Raw genomic sequence first — 14,247 nt, 5'->3', positions numbered from 1 at the left:
AGATGGGGTGCTCCTTGTACACTGTTCACAGGCACACTTTATACCATCAGAAAAAGGATCACAAGCAATAAACAGCTACCCCTTGAAACAACAAACACAACACTTTAAGAAGTTTCATTGCTAAGAAGCCATGATAATGTATCTTTAAGTAAGAAAATCAGACTGAAGTAAATGTATTGTATAATAAGCAAATGAATGCCATATTTACCAATGACTAGGTGAGACTTATTTTAGGTAACACAAAGGTAAGCATAATCAGAATGAATCATTAAGAACACATGACTGCAGATCTATTACGAGCTTAGCTAACAGCTGTTGGCTGCTTAATTTAGAAGCTAACAAGAAAACTTGAGAATTTGTAAGAGACAATGATCTATTGTGATTTTTGACTTTTTATTAAATTTACATTGCATTCACTCAAATACTGCAGTCAGCCTAGCAACAACCTCCATTTTACTTTATGTACCAGTTAATTTTATTTACATTTATATTTTCATTGATAAAATTCTGTAAAAGTTTAAAAGTCTTAGAAATGCACTTTGTCTTAGTTCACAAAAATTTAGCCATTACATGACACATGATGGATTCTCTGGTGGAACCTAAAGCACGGTAGCCCCTTTATCTTTCTCCCCTCCTTCCCCTTATGATATCAGATGATAGAATAGCAAGAGATTTTTTATTCTAGAGCACAGAGATCTGTTCTGGAATACCTATAACGTTTTAAATTCACTCCTCCATCTCCTTAACTCAAATAAACTTTTAGTGAAGTCTTTAGGGGCTACAAAGTCAGGATTTCAGAGAAGCCTAGACAGAATAGTATCAGAAGATGATGGTAGGATAAAAATGTATCTGCTAACTTCACACAACAGCAATAAAAATACATACTTTTGCCTGGCTTTTTAACTGTGATTTTTGTTTGAACAAAAAGCCTATGGAAGAGAGTGTTCCTTCATACAATCTCTTTTAAAAAATCATCAAATCTTCTAGAAATTCTGTACAAAAAAAAGAGGCTCTTCTGCAGTTCACAGGAGATATGGGGAAGCTTGGACTGGCTACACTTAATAAGTAATTACTTAACTAACACACTGCATACACTCTGGTAGTTTCACAGCATCACCACATGCAGTAAATAATTTCATTAGCATTTCATATGGTTATGTATTTCTCAGTAGAAAGTGGGAACAGACTTGTTTTGCAGGCACAGTAGAAAGTATCAAAATAACAGTAAAAGCACGGAAATTGAGGAAAAAGATCAATGATTTGTTTTGCTCTTGGATATACAAGTCAGCAGCAAGCCATTAATAGATTCTCTATTATCTATTCTAAGTATTAAATGAAAAGCTTGCTCATTACCTGGGTTGCCTTGTTATGTAGAGTGCGTAAAGCAACAGAGATATGTAGCTTGTATGAAATATGGTATTTAAGTACATTTCAAGCCACTGGAATTTGGGCACTCAGAACAACCTTGTATTCAAAAATAACACTACATTATTTCAAAATATCCATGCTCCAACAACAGGTATTTCAAAGGAGTGGAATACAGTCCATGTAAGTATGAAAATATTGAGGAAACAACATATTTTGTGACTTTTGATGGTTAATTCAAAATTATCATGGAATAAAATGGGATAGCAAGTCTTTTACTTAGTCTGTATTTCCTCTTTATCCAAAAAGATTTACTGTGTCAAGGGCAGAAATACTAAGATGGTAGTCATTGAAAGATGAGCGAATGACGTGCTATTTTAATAGCTATTATGCAGTAGGAAAGCACAGCTGAYAGAAACAAGTCAGCAGCAAGAAAGTAAAATACAGGTAAATTACTGTATCACAAAAGCAGTGTCTCCACTACTCCAGCAGTTAATTTTTTCCCCAAACCCTGTCTCCCACCCAAATACAGCACCCACAGTTTTGCTCAGTTATTTGTCAGGCAAAGCCTTACAGAAGCCACTGATACATTTCTTGTGTAAGGACTGAAGAAAGGCATCAAGATTTACAACACAAAGAGATTTCAAACATTTCATTAGTACTTAAAGTCAAAGGACTACCTTAAGAAGTATCACTTATGTACTAAGCTTTCAAGGCATCTTCTTCATCTCTCTTGCATTCAACAGAGCTAGTAGACTTGCCCAATGAAGCTAGTTTTATTGTTTGATAATTACCTCTTCAGCAAATTGTTCTTAATACTTACAACTGAAAAGTCAAAGCACGTTCTCCTTACCCATGCTTGACCCTTTGCTAGGTTGAAAAATATGACTCAGAAATGGTGTTACGGTCCCCTTAAGAACTATAACCTAGAGCCCAGCCTTCTCTAGAAGTCAGGCTATTTAGGTCATGTAACCTAGAGCATACCAGACCATCCCCCTTTTTGCATCTTTTTAATCCAGGTTGACAGCTCAGCCCATAAATGGGCCAAGTCACGAGGAACACATCTCCCAAGCAGAGGATACCATTTCCTAATCATACTTTTCTGGATTTAAGATAGAAGTCAAAATTTTACATAAACAGCTGATAATTTTTGTGAAAGTGAAATTAACTTGAAAATGTAATTTTTATTAAAAACTAAAAACAAACAATAAAAGAGCGACACTGAAAACATTTTAACCCAGCCTGTTTACTCACATGTATCACCTCTGCTGAAGGTGTGCTGACTGAAGTTCATCACTGTATCATTCAAGTTATGCTGCAATTACAACAGCAAAATTCTGAAACATATCAGATGCAAATGTTTTAACTAGACAACATCCACATAACAAACTCCATGATCACTCTGTATTCTAATGAAGTAAAGACTGCCAACTATTGCCACAGTAGAAACCAAAGGATTGTATTAGTGTCAAGTGACAACCCTGTAAGGGTCAAACTCCTCCTCCAGTTATGGCTTTCACTGAGGTCAAAATCCTCTCTGGGTCAAAGACAATGCAAAGCGAAAACATACTCTTAGGGCCTTTAGTCATACGCAAGCTGTAAATTACATTGGAGAACAGAAAGTCAAGGAGCTTTTTGTTCAAAAGTCATCACTAGCTGACACAGAATTGACAAAGAATCCATGTAGTTTCCATCATGAAACAAAATCTTAAAATGAAGTCTACAAAGCAGACTGACAAGTCAGTATAATCCTTATAAATACTTTCAAGAAATTAACATATAAAGGCTTTGGAAGACTATGAAAACCATTCAAATACATTGTATTAATTTAAAAAAAAGTTTTAATTTACATATATCCATTTTGGTAAGTGGAGGAATGTTTTAGATATAGACACTGTAGATTTCTCAGATACATTAAAAAAACAAAAATAATGTTAATATATTCCTTTTTAATCTAAGGAATGTGTGAAATTATTCAAAAGTTGTGAACTGTTCTGTTCCCCAGAATCTGTTTTAACTTAAAACCAATTCACAGAAATCCTTCAGAATGCACGCTACTGGTGGCATCTTGCAATACTGATACCTTGTTAACACTGAGAACCAACGATGCAGGGTTTAAGATGACAGTTCTCCAGGGATTTTGCTAACTGAACCTCCCAAGATTTCAAAAGAGGTTAATTTTTTTCAGAAATTAGCACCAATTTTGGATGATTAGCTTCACATACACTTTGCTGAAGGTCCAAAAATAATGACCATTATTTCTGCTGATTTCCATCAGCTTCACCAAGAGTCATCAATGTTTATTTCCTCAAAAAAATGTGACTAAGAATCTATAAAGACCAGACATCTAAGGACAAGGTCTCAAGATAATGACATAATCATATGACAAAACTGGAATGCAGTTGAATCAACCTTAAATATTTGGCCCAGAGCATCAGACCGCAAATGAATTTATCCAGTACTCTTGGGCATGTATCAGAGTTTTACAATGTCCTATTCATTGAAATGGATAATCTCCAAGAAGCTTCTGCCGAACACATGCTTATTCCAGAAGCTGCAGCAGTTAAGTAACAGGCTAARACAGCTGGGTTCAATTTAGGTTGCAGATTACTCACTCACTCAAAAAGACAACCACTGCTAGCCTGGTGAAAGCCAGCACTGCTACCATTACTTAATTCAGCTGCCATGTCCAGCTTCTTCTCTGTCTAGGACATTAGGGAAACACTTCTAAAAGCCTACTTAAAAAACAAACAAACAAAAAAACAGCACACAGATCTTAATTCTAAACAGTAACAATTCTCTCAAAAATAACTACCCTCATTAACATGCCAGGTTAGTATAAATTAAAGAGATTAGTCACAGTAACATTTGAAATTTTTAATTTTTTTTGAGAACACTTTGTGCACAATCCTCTCCTATATTTTTACTATGTAATTAATTTTCTATTTCCTTTTCAAAATCTTTGTACATGGGAGAATGACTTTTGGGAGGGACAGTTACAGATAACACTAAAAACGTTTTTTCTTGCATCACTTATATATGTGTTATAGGAAATAACAGACTGATGCAAGCATGAGCGTATCATCTGAATCTATGTATAATTTTTTCTTCCAACCATCTAGACTTCCATTTGCATCTATTTCTTGTCAAAATTCTCAGTTGGTTGTACATGAACTTGCATAAGCAAGGACTCTAACAGATTCTCTGCCACATTTTCCATGGGATATTCAGAAAAACCTCTGTTCAAAATACATGACCCAGGATTTGATTTGGTTCTATAGAGGCTCAAAATCAAAATCTTTGTCTAGCTTTCAGTAATCAATCACTCATTTCTGATTTTAGTATGTTGATGAATCTTTATCAAAAATTTTTCATCTCCCATGAGAAAATTAAGATGGCATTGCCCTGGAAAGGTAATGTTTTTAACAGCATCTGCATAACTAAAGTCATCAACTGTTAAATTTTTCAAAACAAGGCATTCTCTTTTATTTATCTATACAGAAGCAGGCAAATTCATGATGATATAAATAAGCAGTTAAAGTCACACCAGAAAAGCAGAGAGGCAAGCCTTCAAAGATAAGTAACCCCACATCCATTTAATTATTCTGTTCACTCAGTGCACATTAGCATTACGGTCATCAAAAGTTTCTCAGTCACAATATGATGAAAAAAAATCTACTAAATGTGAGAACTTTTGAGATTTTTTTTCATCATCTTTAAACAGTTACAGAAGGGCCACAGCTCTGTCCTTGTTTATAAACGCAATGGAAATAACCCCAGGGGAAGTAAAGCTTGCTGTCCATGACTACCGATAACAGCTCTGTTACACTGCTATACCCTCATATTCACAGTATTCACACCAGAAGTATAATCCATCTCTGAAGCATCACTTTCTAGTAGATGAGGAACCAGAAGAGAAGACTCAGGTGAGTAGGAAGAGCACACATTTTAAGGGGACATTGTCAAGGCGGATATATTTAGTCCCAAATAGCTTGTAATTTCCTTGTTTTGTACTGTCAGTGCAGTAGTGCTTCATCATAGTGTGCAGTATGTAAGAAAAGTATACTTTAAAAAAACTGTATTTTGCAAGTAGGCCTATATAAGCCCATTTATAGCAAGTTGGAGAAAAAAAATAAGAAAACAGGTTTCATATACAAGCTTTTCACATGAAAAATGCCTTTAAACATCATAGAAGYTACAAAAAAAGCCCTCAGTAAGCACCTTTCAATTCCTGTTTCTCTCATTCTTTTAATTAAGTGCAAGTTTTGCAGGCAGTATTAGAAAATTTTAAACATAAATACCACAGCTGCCTTAGAAAACTGTTTCATAAAGGAAATGGGACATATGAACTAGAAAAGAGACACAAAATTCATAAACACCTGCAGCACTAACAGTTTTGAGTTCATTATTACTAAAAGGACTTCTAAACATCCAACAGCAGAGCCCATAAAGCCCAGTGAAAAGAAAATAAAATCCTTTCACAATTAAATTTTAATGATGACCTTCAAGTTACACACCTAAGAATTCAAAAGCGTGTTCATTACTGGATTAGATCAGCTTTTGGTAACAATTATGTTTTTAAATAAATTTTAATTATAGGAGAGATTATTAATATTTAATATTTAAGCAAACAAAGCCGGAGGCATTCCAGGCAAAACCCAGGCCTCACCAAGGTAAGTGAAAGTTCAGAAAATGGCAAAATATCGGCAACAACCCCTTCACAACATCATCCTGGCAACCAAGTTCAAGACAGCGGAAACTTTTCACATGTGTAGCAGCGTAAATTAAAATAATAATTCATTCAATCGATCCCAGGGCTGCGTGTCTCCTGACACTGCAATCACGGTGCTATGTAAGCGCTGTAATACTCTTAAATCAAGCGGAGAAGGCCAGGCCGGGGGGGTAACGCACGGTTAGGCGCCCCCTCCCCGCTCGGTGCGGCCCGTGATCGGCCCCAACAGGCGGGAGGCGCGGCCCGGTCCCGCCATAACGGCGGCCGCCGCCCCCCCTCGCCGCCGCCACCGCCGCCGCCGCCATCTCGCACCTCCCCCGCCGCCATCTCGCACCGCCCAACCGCCCCTCACCCACCGGCGCCCGCGGGGCCGCTGCAGGGGGAAACGGCACACGCCGTTTCAGGCGTCAAAGGCATCTTACGCCAGGGTGGTTTGTTTTGTTTTGTTTTTAATTCTCCTAACGACTGCTGAAACTAAAGGTATTGCTCATACTATGCGATTAATCACCCCCCCCCCCAAAAAAAAAAAAAAAAAGACGGCTGCAAACAGCCGACGCTGTTCTTCAAAGAGGAAGTTTAAAGGGCTCGAGGCTCAACGCAGCTTCGTCCAGGCCCAGCACGAGAGAGCATGTTAATTAGTACGGCTGACACAGCTGCAACGGCGTATTTGACAACTGGGAGACTAAGATGACGACAAACCCTCTGCCGCGAAAACACTCTCTAAAGGCAGCTCATCAGGTATGGAACCGCTTGGATCTCTTCAAAAAATAGTAGAGGACTTTTTCAGCTGTCATTCCCCACAGTTTGTCTCTGTTTGAAGCAACTACCCACAAAATGATTACAACCTTTTCCAAGGGCGCAGACAGACTGATTCAGCTGTGATCCACTAATGATGGTCCCTTTTTTTCAGAAGATTTTTAATTTCGAGATGTAGTGTTTGACTGTGAAGTTCATTTGCTTACAGCCAGAAGTGCAACAGGAGGCAAAGTAATATTGCAGAGATGTCCTTTATCCCTGATGAACCCTTGTGGGAGCCAGTCTTTTTGGCCAAACTGATTGCAAGTTTCCAAGTGCTTCTGCATCCAAACTACCAATAGTGAGAAACTGAAGGAATAGGAAACATAAGAAATTGCAACTGTGTCCTCTGTACCCCAAAAATGACACATCTGAACAGGGAAGTGGCTGAATAAGCATTATATTCTTTTGCACAAGCATGAGGTGGAAATGGAAAATAATACTGAACAAATCCATTTACACTGGTGATGTTACCGTCCCTTTTGCACAGTCTCAATTCATGTTAGTATGCAAAGTGCTACCCACTCTTTTCATCAGTACAGAGAATACACCATAAATTAGGATACATTTTTTACTGTAATTAAATGCCAGTTCAATGTTTTTTGTCCCTAAGCTATTTGCAGGCTGCAGTGGACATTCAGATCCCCCCAGTCTGTGCCTATTTTACTGGGCTTCCAAGTTACTGTAGAGACAGGCCATGCAATGAGATTGCTGGGCAAGCTGGTAATGAAATACAAATTCCTTCATTTCTAACCATCACACATTCAGTCTAACTAAGACTGATCTCACTGTCACTGAAGTCAATTGCAGATTTCCCACTGCCTCCAATTACAGCAGGAATCCAGCTCTGGATGACAGTAACAAAGTCATTTCCATTTCCTAGCCACTGCCACGTGCAAGAAATCAAYTGATGATCCCATATTACTTTGTTCCACGCACAGACTGAAATGACAACTGACATATTGCTGACATCCTGGGCACAGAGGTTAGGGACTGAGGACTCAAAATCATTCAGAATTACAGCCCAGATGAAAGTCTGAATTATCCTAAAATACCATGCATAGTTGTACTGAGTCAAGTAAGCGCCTTCCTAGGGGCCATCTACAAAAACCTGCACCAATACCTTGCACGAGGTAAATGAATATGGGGTGTGAACCTTCGACAAGTAAGAAATTCTCACTGGTATCTCCTATCACTTCAAGCGATCAGTAGTTTAAAATCCATTTCAGCAGCAAACGAACAGCTGGTCAGGAATATTTTATAAGCCCTAAAGATAAGTTATCTTTATTGGAGAGGATTTCGCAGTATCTGCCACTGAGAACACACAATTTGCCATAAATACCACAGCGGACTTCCAGCAAAGAAATCCTGGGATATCCCTCCAACACATCACTGTTCCTAGCTCATATATCAGCTAGCTGCCATATGCATTAGAGATACTTCTGTCTTTATACACCATGAAACTGGACATATGAATAGAGCCAAATTTGTATTCCACCAGCTTACTGCAACACAATTATGCCAAGATGCCCTTCTCAAAAAGTCTGAACATCTTTTGTTCTGTTAGCATTTGGTGTTAATTCCCTGCAGGTTAGTATTTTTTCCAATACCTCTTCACAGCCAGTATCAGGAGAGCTACAAAGAAAGGATATAACAAAGAAGCACAAGCAAAGATTTCCTTCAGATTCCCTTCCGTAGTGCATATATAAAATAATAATGCTGAATGGAAAAGAGATCTAAACTAAACAGTGTTCTGATGGGAAAAAAAGGGTAAGAGTAGACTACAGACAAGTTTTCCCATAGAGGGCTTTTTCTTAAACTGAAATAAAACAAAAGCAAGACCCGAGATCAGAGACAGCTCCCTTTCAGGAGAGGCCACATAGGAGCAATATGCTCTGGGACACCACCACATAGAGCATTCTGTGCTGGAAGCCACAGATCTGATTGAAAGTGCTCCCAGACAAAACCGGCGTCATTGTTTCAATGTCACTGATCTCTGCAAAATAAGCAGGGAGGAACGAAGCGTGGTAGACTTCATTTTCAAGCCTAGAAGAAATGCGACGTTGTTCATCCCATAGGCAGGCACCGTTAACACACTAATGTTAATTTAAGTTCAGTGCTGGCTTTTCTTTTCAGCTGACCATCTTCTTATGTGAATCTTGAATTGCCAAAGCTCAAAATAAATGCATTTATGTAGTCTTATCCATAAAGCCAACCAATGTACTTATTTTTTATTGACTTGTTTGAAAACTTTCTTGACAAATGGAGCCACCTATTATTTTTTTGCAGTTTTGAACTGTGATAAGCCAGAACTTGCTGAACCCTTAGTCCACCTATGATTAATCATCTTAAGATAGTAAATTCTCTGAAGCATGTGTAGCCTGGTTTGGGTATTTTGCACATGACCAAAATATCAAATGGATGTTTCTACATATTGTTAAATTACAAAACTATCATTTTATTGACACTGTTGAATTTCCAAAATACTCTGCAAGTTGTCTTCCTTTCTGCCTTAATCAAACATACTGTTCCCACAAAATAAGCTTATCAGTATGAAAGATTCAAGATAATTGTTTTTTAAGATTCCCTATGCAGGCCTCCACACAGTTTGGGAAAAAAAGGCAGAGAAAAGATAAGCTTAAAATCCTTGAACAATGAAATATCCCTTCTACAGTTTAAAACTGTTTAATAAACTAAGTCGAATGTGTTTGCTGCAGACTAAAGGTGCACAATACAAAAGTTACTGTGGCTTTGCTGCTCTTTGGCACTTTGATAAAAACATTGAATGTATCAAAGCCTAAAACATGTTAGAACTAGTCATCCTCATCTGGCAAAGACTCTCTCATCCACTCAAAACAAGACCAGTTGTTGTAGGTATCATTTGGACAGTACAAAACATTTGTGTATTACCATACATAACTTATTTCTGAATTAAGTGATTTTCACCAATTTCATGAAACTATTTTTGAGAATGTGAAGGTGATTATTTTGTTGTGTCAGCATTTCCCTCAAGGACTGCATCACCATGCAGAAGCATGCATCACCATTTTGCTGCTTCAAAACAATTCTAAAAAAGTCTATTTTTTTTTACCCAAATGTTTGTTTTGAACACCTGTGTTTCTCCCTCTTTGGAAGACTTAGATCTTCAGATTGAAAGGAAACTTAAATTTTCAGACAGATCTGTTTTCTGTCCCTATGAAAAAGACATTATTTTAGGTAAAGGACTTACTCAAGGTCCTTTATGTAGGAAAATTAAATCCCGAGTTCTCTTATTTGCACAGCTAGTGAGCTTTCACAGGAGGTCCCAAGAAAAAGGGTAATAGATTTGGTTTAAAATTCCAGTAAGGCTGCTTTTACCAGTTCCCCCACTACTCCTCACTGTTGCACTCTTCTCCAACCTACTTACTTACCCTGATCACAATACCTTGCAGAGCAATGTTTCACCAAGGCCTACTGGGGGACTCTCCAACAGGGCCAAGGAACCCCAGTAACCCTGCTGCCACTTGCATCCCTTAAGCTGGCAGCCTGAGACAACTGAATCAAAATTGTCTCTGCTGACTAAGGCAGCATCAGGGCTTCAGGGAAGGGGTCAGAGGATGTCCCCCCACTGCCAACACGAAAGGAAGGATGTGATTTGTTTTCAGGTAAGCTCCCTAACTCTTACAGTGCTACACCACACTTACCCATACATAGGCTGTGGTTTGTGCTGTCACGGATGTGTTTCTTGCTTTCAGAGCCCTTAATTTCTAAACCACCTCTTCACTGTAAATAAGGATACTTAAGAAAGAACAGCAGATGTTCACTGAAACACTGTCTTCAATGCCTGCAAATGCAAACCTAAACTTCTGCTCCCCCATCCAATGCTTTACGTGCAAGTACAGCTTTTCCACCTACATCCTTTACATCCCAAGGATTAATGTTGAAGTCTATCAACACTTGATGAATATGTGAAAATTTGTAGTTCTCAAAAGCTTTCTCTGTTCAATAGCTGCTATTAAAGCATTATTCCTGTTGTACTATGTCCCTGACTGTTGCCAGAAGTGAGGTGTATTGCATGATTACCTATCAGCAAGAACCATCTCCACAGGACAAATCAGCTAGTGCCTTTACCAGAGACAAGATTTAACACAGAATTTGGAATTTATCAGTGAGAATCAGGGAGGAAAAGCAGTAAGAGAGGAGGGCATTGTAAGGTACAAAGCTACATATATTTATATATATTTGATTTATTCATACATTACCATGCAAGTATCAGTTTTGGCTTTAAATACATCACAAACCAAACCAGGCCCTAACTGGTGTTCTCTTATTGTTTTATTAGTGAGAGAAGATGCCATAACTCTCTCAGACTTGCTTCTCACTTAAGAACTACAGACACATGTTCCCACAACCACTTCAGTAGTTGGTGTAGTCACTGGATATATTTTCCATGTACTCTCCAAACTGGTATGTGGGTGTTTGTGTTTGTTTTTGTTGAGTATACTTCATCCACATATCAGGAGTACCTCAAAGAAGAAATACTATTTATTTGAGAATTCAAGTTGAAAGAAAATCACTGTGCAGAACCTGAAGTAGAAAAACAACCTATCTTCTTTCCCAAAATAAGCAGACAAAAAATGCTGTAATAAATTACAACAAAGTAATATTAAACAATAGGATTTTAAGAGCTTACGAATTTCCGTATGRTTCTTGTAGTTGGAATGAAGTAACCTACAGAAAATATCTATATAAACATGTGGAAATCCTACCTTTCCCAATTTAAAAAGCATATACATATATATGTAAAAAGAAATTATACATGTATACATACACACACAACCCTTCTTTATCACAAGTTCCTGTTTATTTCTGATGTATCAAAATTTCTCTTCTAGCCTTAAATCAAAACTCTGAGCCTAGACAAAAAGTTTAAAAGCATGACTGAATTTTTCAGGAACCACGAAATGTGCATCCCCCTCACAATGCCCAGGCCCTGCATTCTCTAGGCACCTGGGATCTGAGTTGATCTCTAAGGCACAAGTAGTCACTGTACCCCTGTGCAGCCTTTTGCAGCCTGGTCTCTCCCCCAAGCTAGACATAATTCATTAGTGCTTCAGGCTCTTTAGCTGGTATGAATTTGCAGTGCATGAGCATCCTCCCTACCCTCCTCTGCCACTGTAGGCAGATCTGGACCACACACTTCCCCTGCCACAACTATCTAACCAAGGACAGGGAACTGACTTGACCATGACCCACACACCTGCGCAAAGAGAAACTGCACAGAAGTGGCAAAGCTATTTTCCTTCTATAGTTTGTCTTTCTTCTATAGGCTTCATAGTGGCTTTAATGGCTTTATAGATTGTCAGGATGGTACTGTTAATACACCAATCGCATTATTTTGCCAGCATCATATACTAATTTTTCCATATTGGTACAGTGATGCTGGTTTAGATAGCGCCTTTCTTTCCCACTGCCACAGAACCAGCCCCTGGAGCCTGGGTGTCAGACATGCAGGCTCATTTTGTGAAACTTACCTGGAGCTTGCTCCCCCTGCCCAGTGCAGCAAATGTTTGCAATCCTGCTGTGTTTCTGGCTTTTATTATAAAACTATTCAAGTGGCGCCACAATTACAACCAGCATAGACAAGTGATTTCTGTAGTTTATACACAGGGAATCAATGCACAAGGGAGTACCGAAGGAGGAGAAAGGAGATTTAAAGCACACTTTATAGGGCACTTGAGAATTTTCTTGACGATCTTAACAATAGGTCAAGGATGTTTCTGGCTCTTCTGGTATAAATACTAAAAACATATTATGCAATGGAGAGGATGTGTGGTACCTGCTAAAAACTCCACTACCCATCATTCTCCCCTACCCCCCAAATCATTTCAGGATGAATCCTATCCCAGCAACAACAATGGAAAGAAACGATCATACACTATCCCTGCTCTATGGGAAAATTAAATTTGTTAATTTTGAAAGTTCTGAGCTTTCATTGTTTTGAAAACTTGCAGTTTTATTTAGTATTTTCCTAAAAGCTCCAGATCCTGGAAGCAAAAGACTATCTGAAAACATCTGCTTCACAGACTCAAAGCAAGCATTTGAGAAGCAAGCAATTGTTGGGACGGTTTGGAAACATGAACCCAAAGGTTCAAATCATGAGCAATGCAAAAGAAGTCCAAAAGTATTCTTTAAAAACTCATACTTTTAACCCAATCTCACAGTATTATAATGGTCCACCTCATGATTTTTAAATGCTCACAACTGACTACGCTATGTGTCAAAAATAGTACTGCTTGTCTCATTGAATAGCCATAATTTACAACTTGCATATGTAACATAAGAAATGAATCACCACTTCAGAAGCTACTTTCAACCTTTAGTTTGTAACAGGATAAAATGCTCTGCTAAGGTCTGCTCCAAAAAGCTTGCCAATGTCTTTTCTGTTGGTTTCCACATTTTGCCCTTTGTGTGTTTGTTTTTGCAGTGCACATACATAAATGGAATGACCACTTTTCCACAAAATTAGTTAATACTGCATCACATCTCTGACACTTCATGCTTATCAGATAGTAGTTTGTCTTTTTCCTACACCTACCACTTTATTTTAAGTCTGCCCAAAGAGGTACTGCAGATTCYTAGAGCTGAGATGTGTGTATCTAAAGATCTCCTATGCTGCCACATGAAAAATTGGACACGTACACAAAAGCACGTATCTCTTTGAATATAATGTGCTCATCCTCATGGCTGGGAGTTCTTGATGCATAATCTCATACAGAGCTGTGAGCCAGGGATATATTGCAGTAATTTCACTGCTCGTTCCACAAGGACAAGTAAAACAGAGGAACTTCAAATGAAAGAGGCTTGCATGTCCACAGGGAGACTCTAATTGGATTCCAGAATTTTAAACCTGTCTCCAAATGCAGAGAAGCAGAGAGTGAGTCATGGGCATCTCCACAGAGCACGCAGAGGTGAAATTAGCTGTGAAGATGAGGGGTATGTGGGCATAAGAACTGGTTTAAAAACAAACACTTTTGTAGTGCAAAAAAACAAGYGGAAGTAATGTATCTGTATGGCTCCTAAGAGCCTCATAGCTCCTAAGAGAGGATGAGGACCCAGAACAGAGCAGCTGTAGTACAGTAATTGCCACATACAGCATCACCCTAAAAGTAGCAAACTGCCAAGGCATCTGAAAATAGGTAAYGCTGGGTTAGTCTCACTGGCACAGCTGCTTTGCATGATGTCACTCAAACCACCCAGCCATAAGACCACGGAAACCAGGCTAGCGGTGTACAAAAGAAGTGTCTAGGCACCGCTTTGCATGCTCAGGGTGGCAGAGACACAGAGAGATGACAGCGTGTATACACTGGGCGCCA

At 38.6% G+C, this 14,247-nt stretch overlaps 1 protein-coding gene across 1 annotated transcript in view; it reads right to left on the bottom strand.

Annotated features, from left to right (window-relative positions):
• Positions 1 to 14,247, bottom strand: part of SH3GL2 (SH3 domain containing GRB2 like 2, endophilin A1) — a 95,781-nt gene that overhangs the window by 63,985 nt on the left and 17,549 nt on the right. The gene's annotated exons all lie outside the window — the stretch shown is intronic.

This window comes from Apteryx rowi, unplaced genomic scaffold (genome assembly GCF_003343035.1).
Source record: "Apteryx rowi isolate R43461 unplaced genomic scaffold, aptRow1 scaffold_37, whole genome shotgun sequence".
Lineage (NCBI taxonomy): Eukaryota > Metazoa > Chordata > Aves > Apterygiformes > Apterygidae > Apteryx > Apteryx rowi.
The sequence above is the reverse complement of the archived record's forward strand: the minus strand, read 5'-3'. Positions and strand labels throughout refer to the sequence as shown.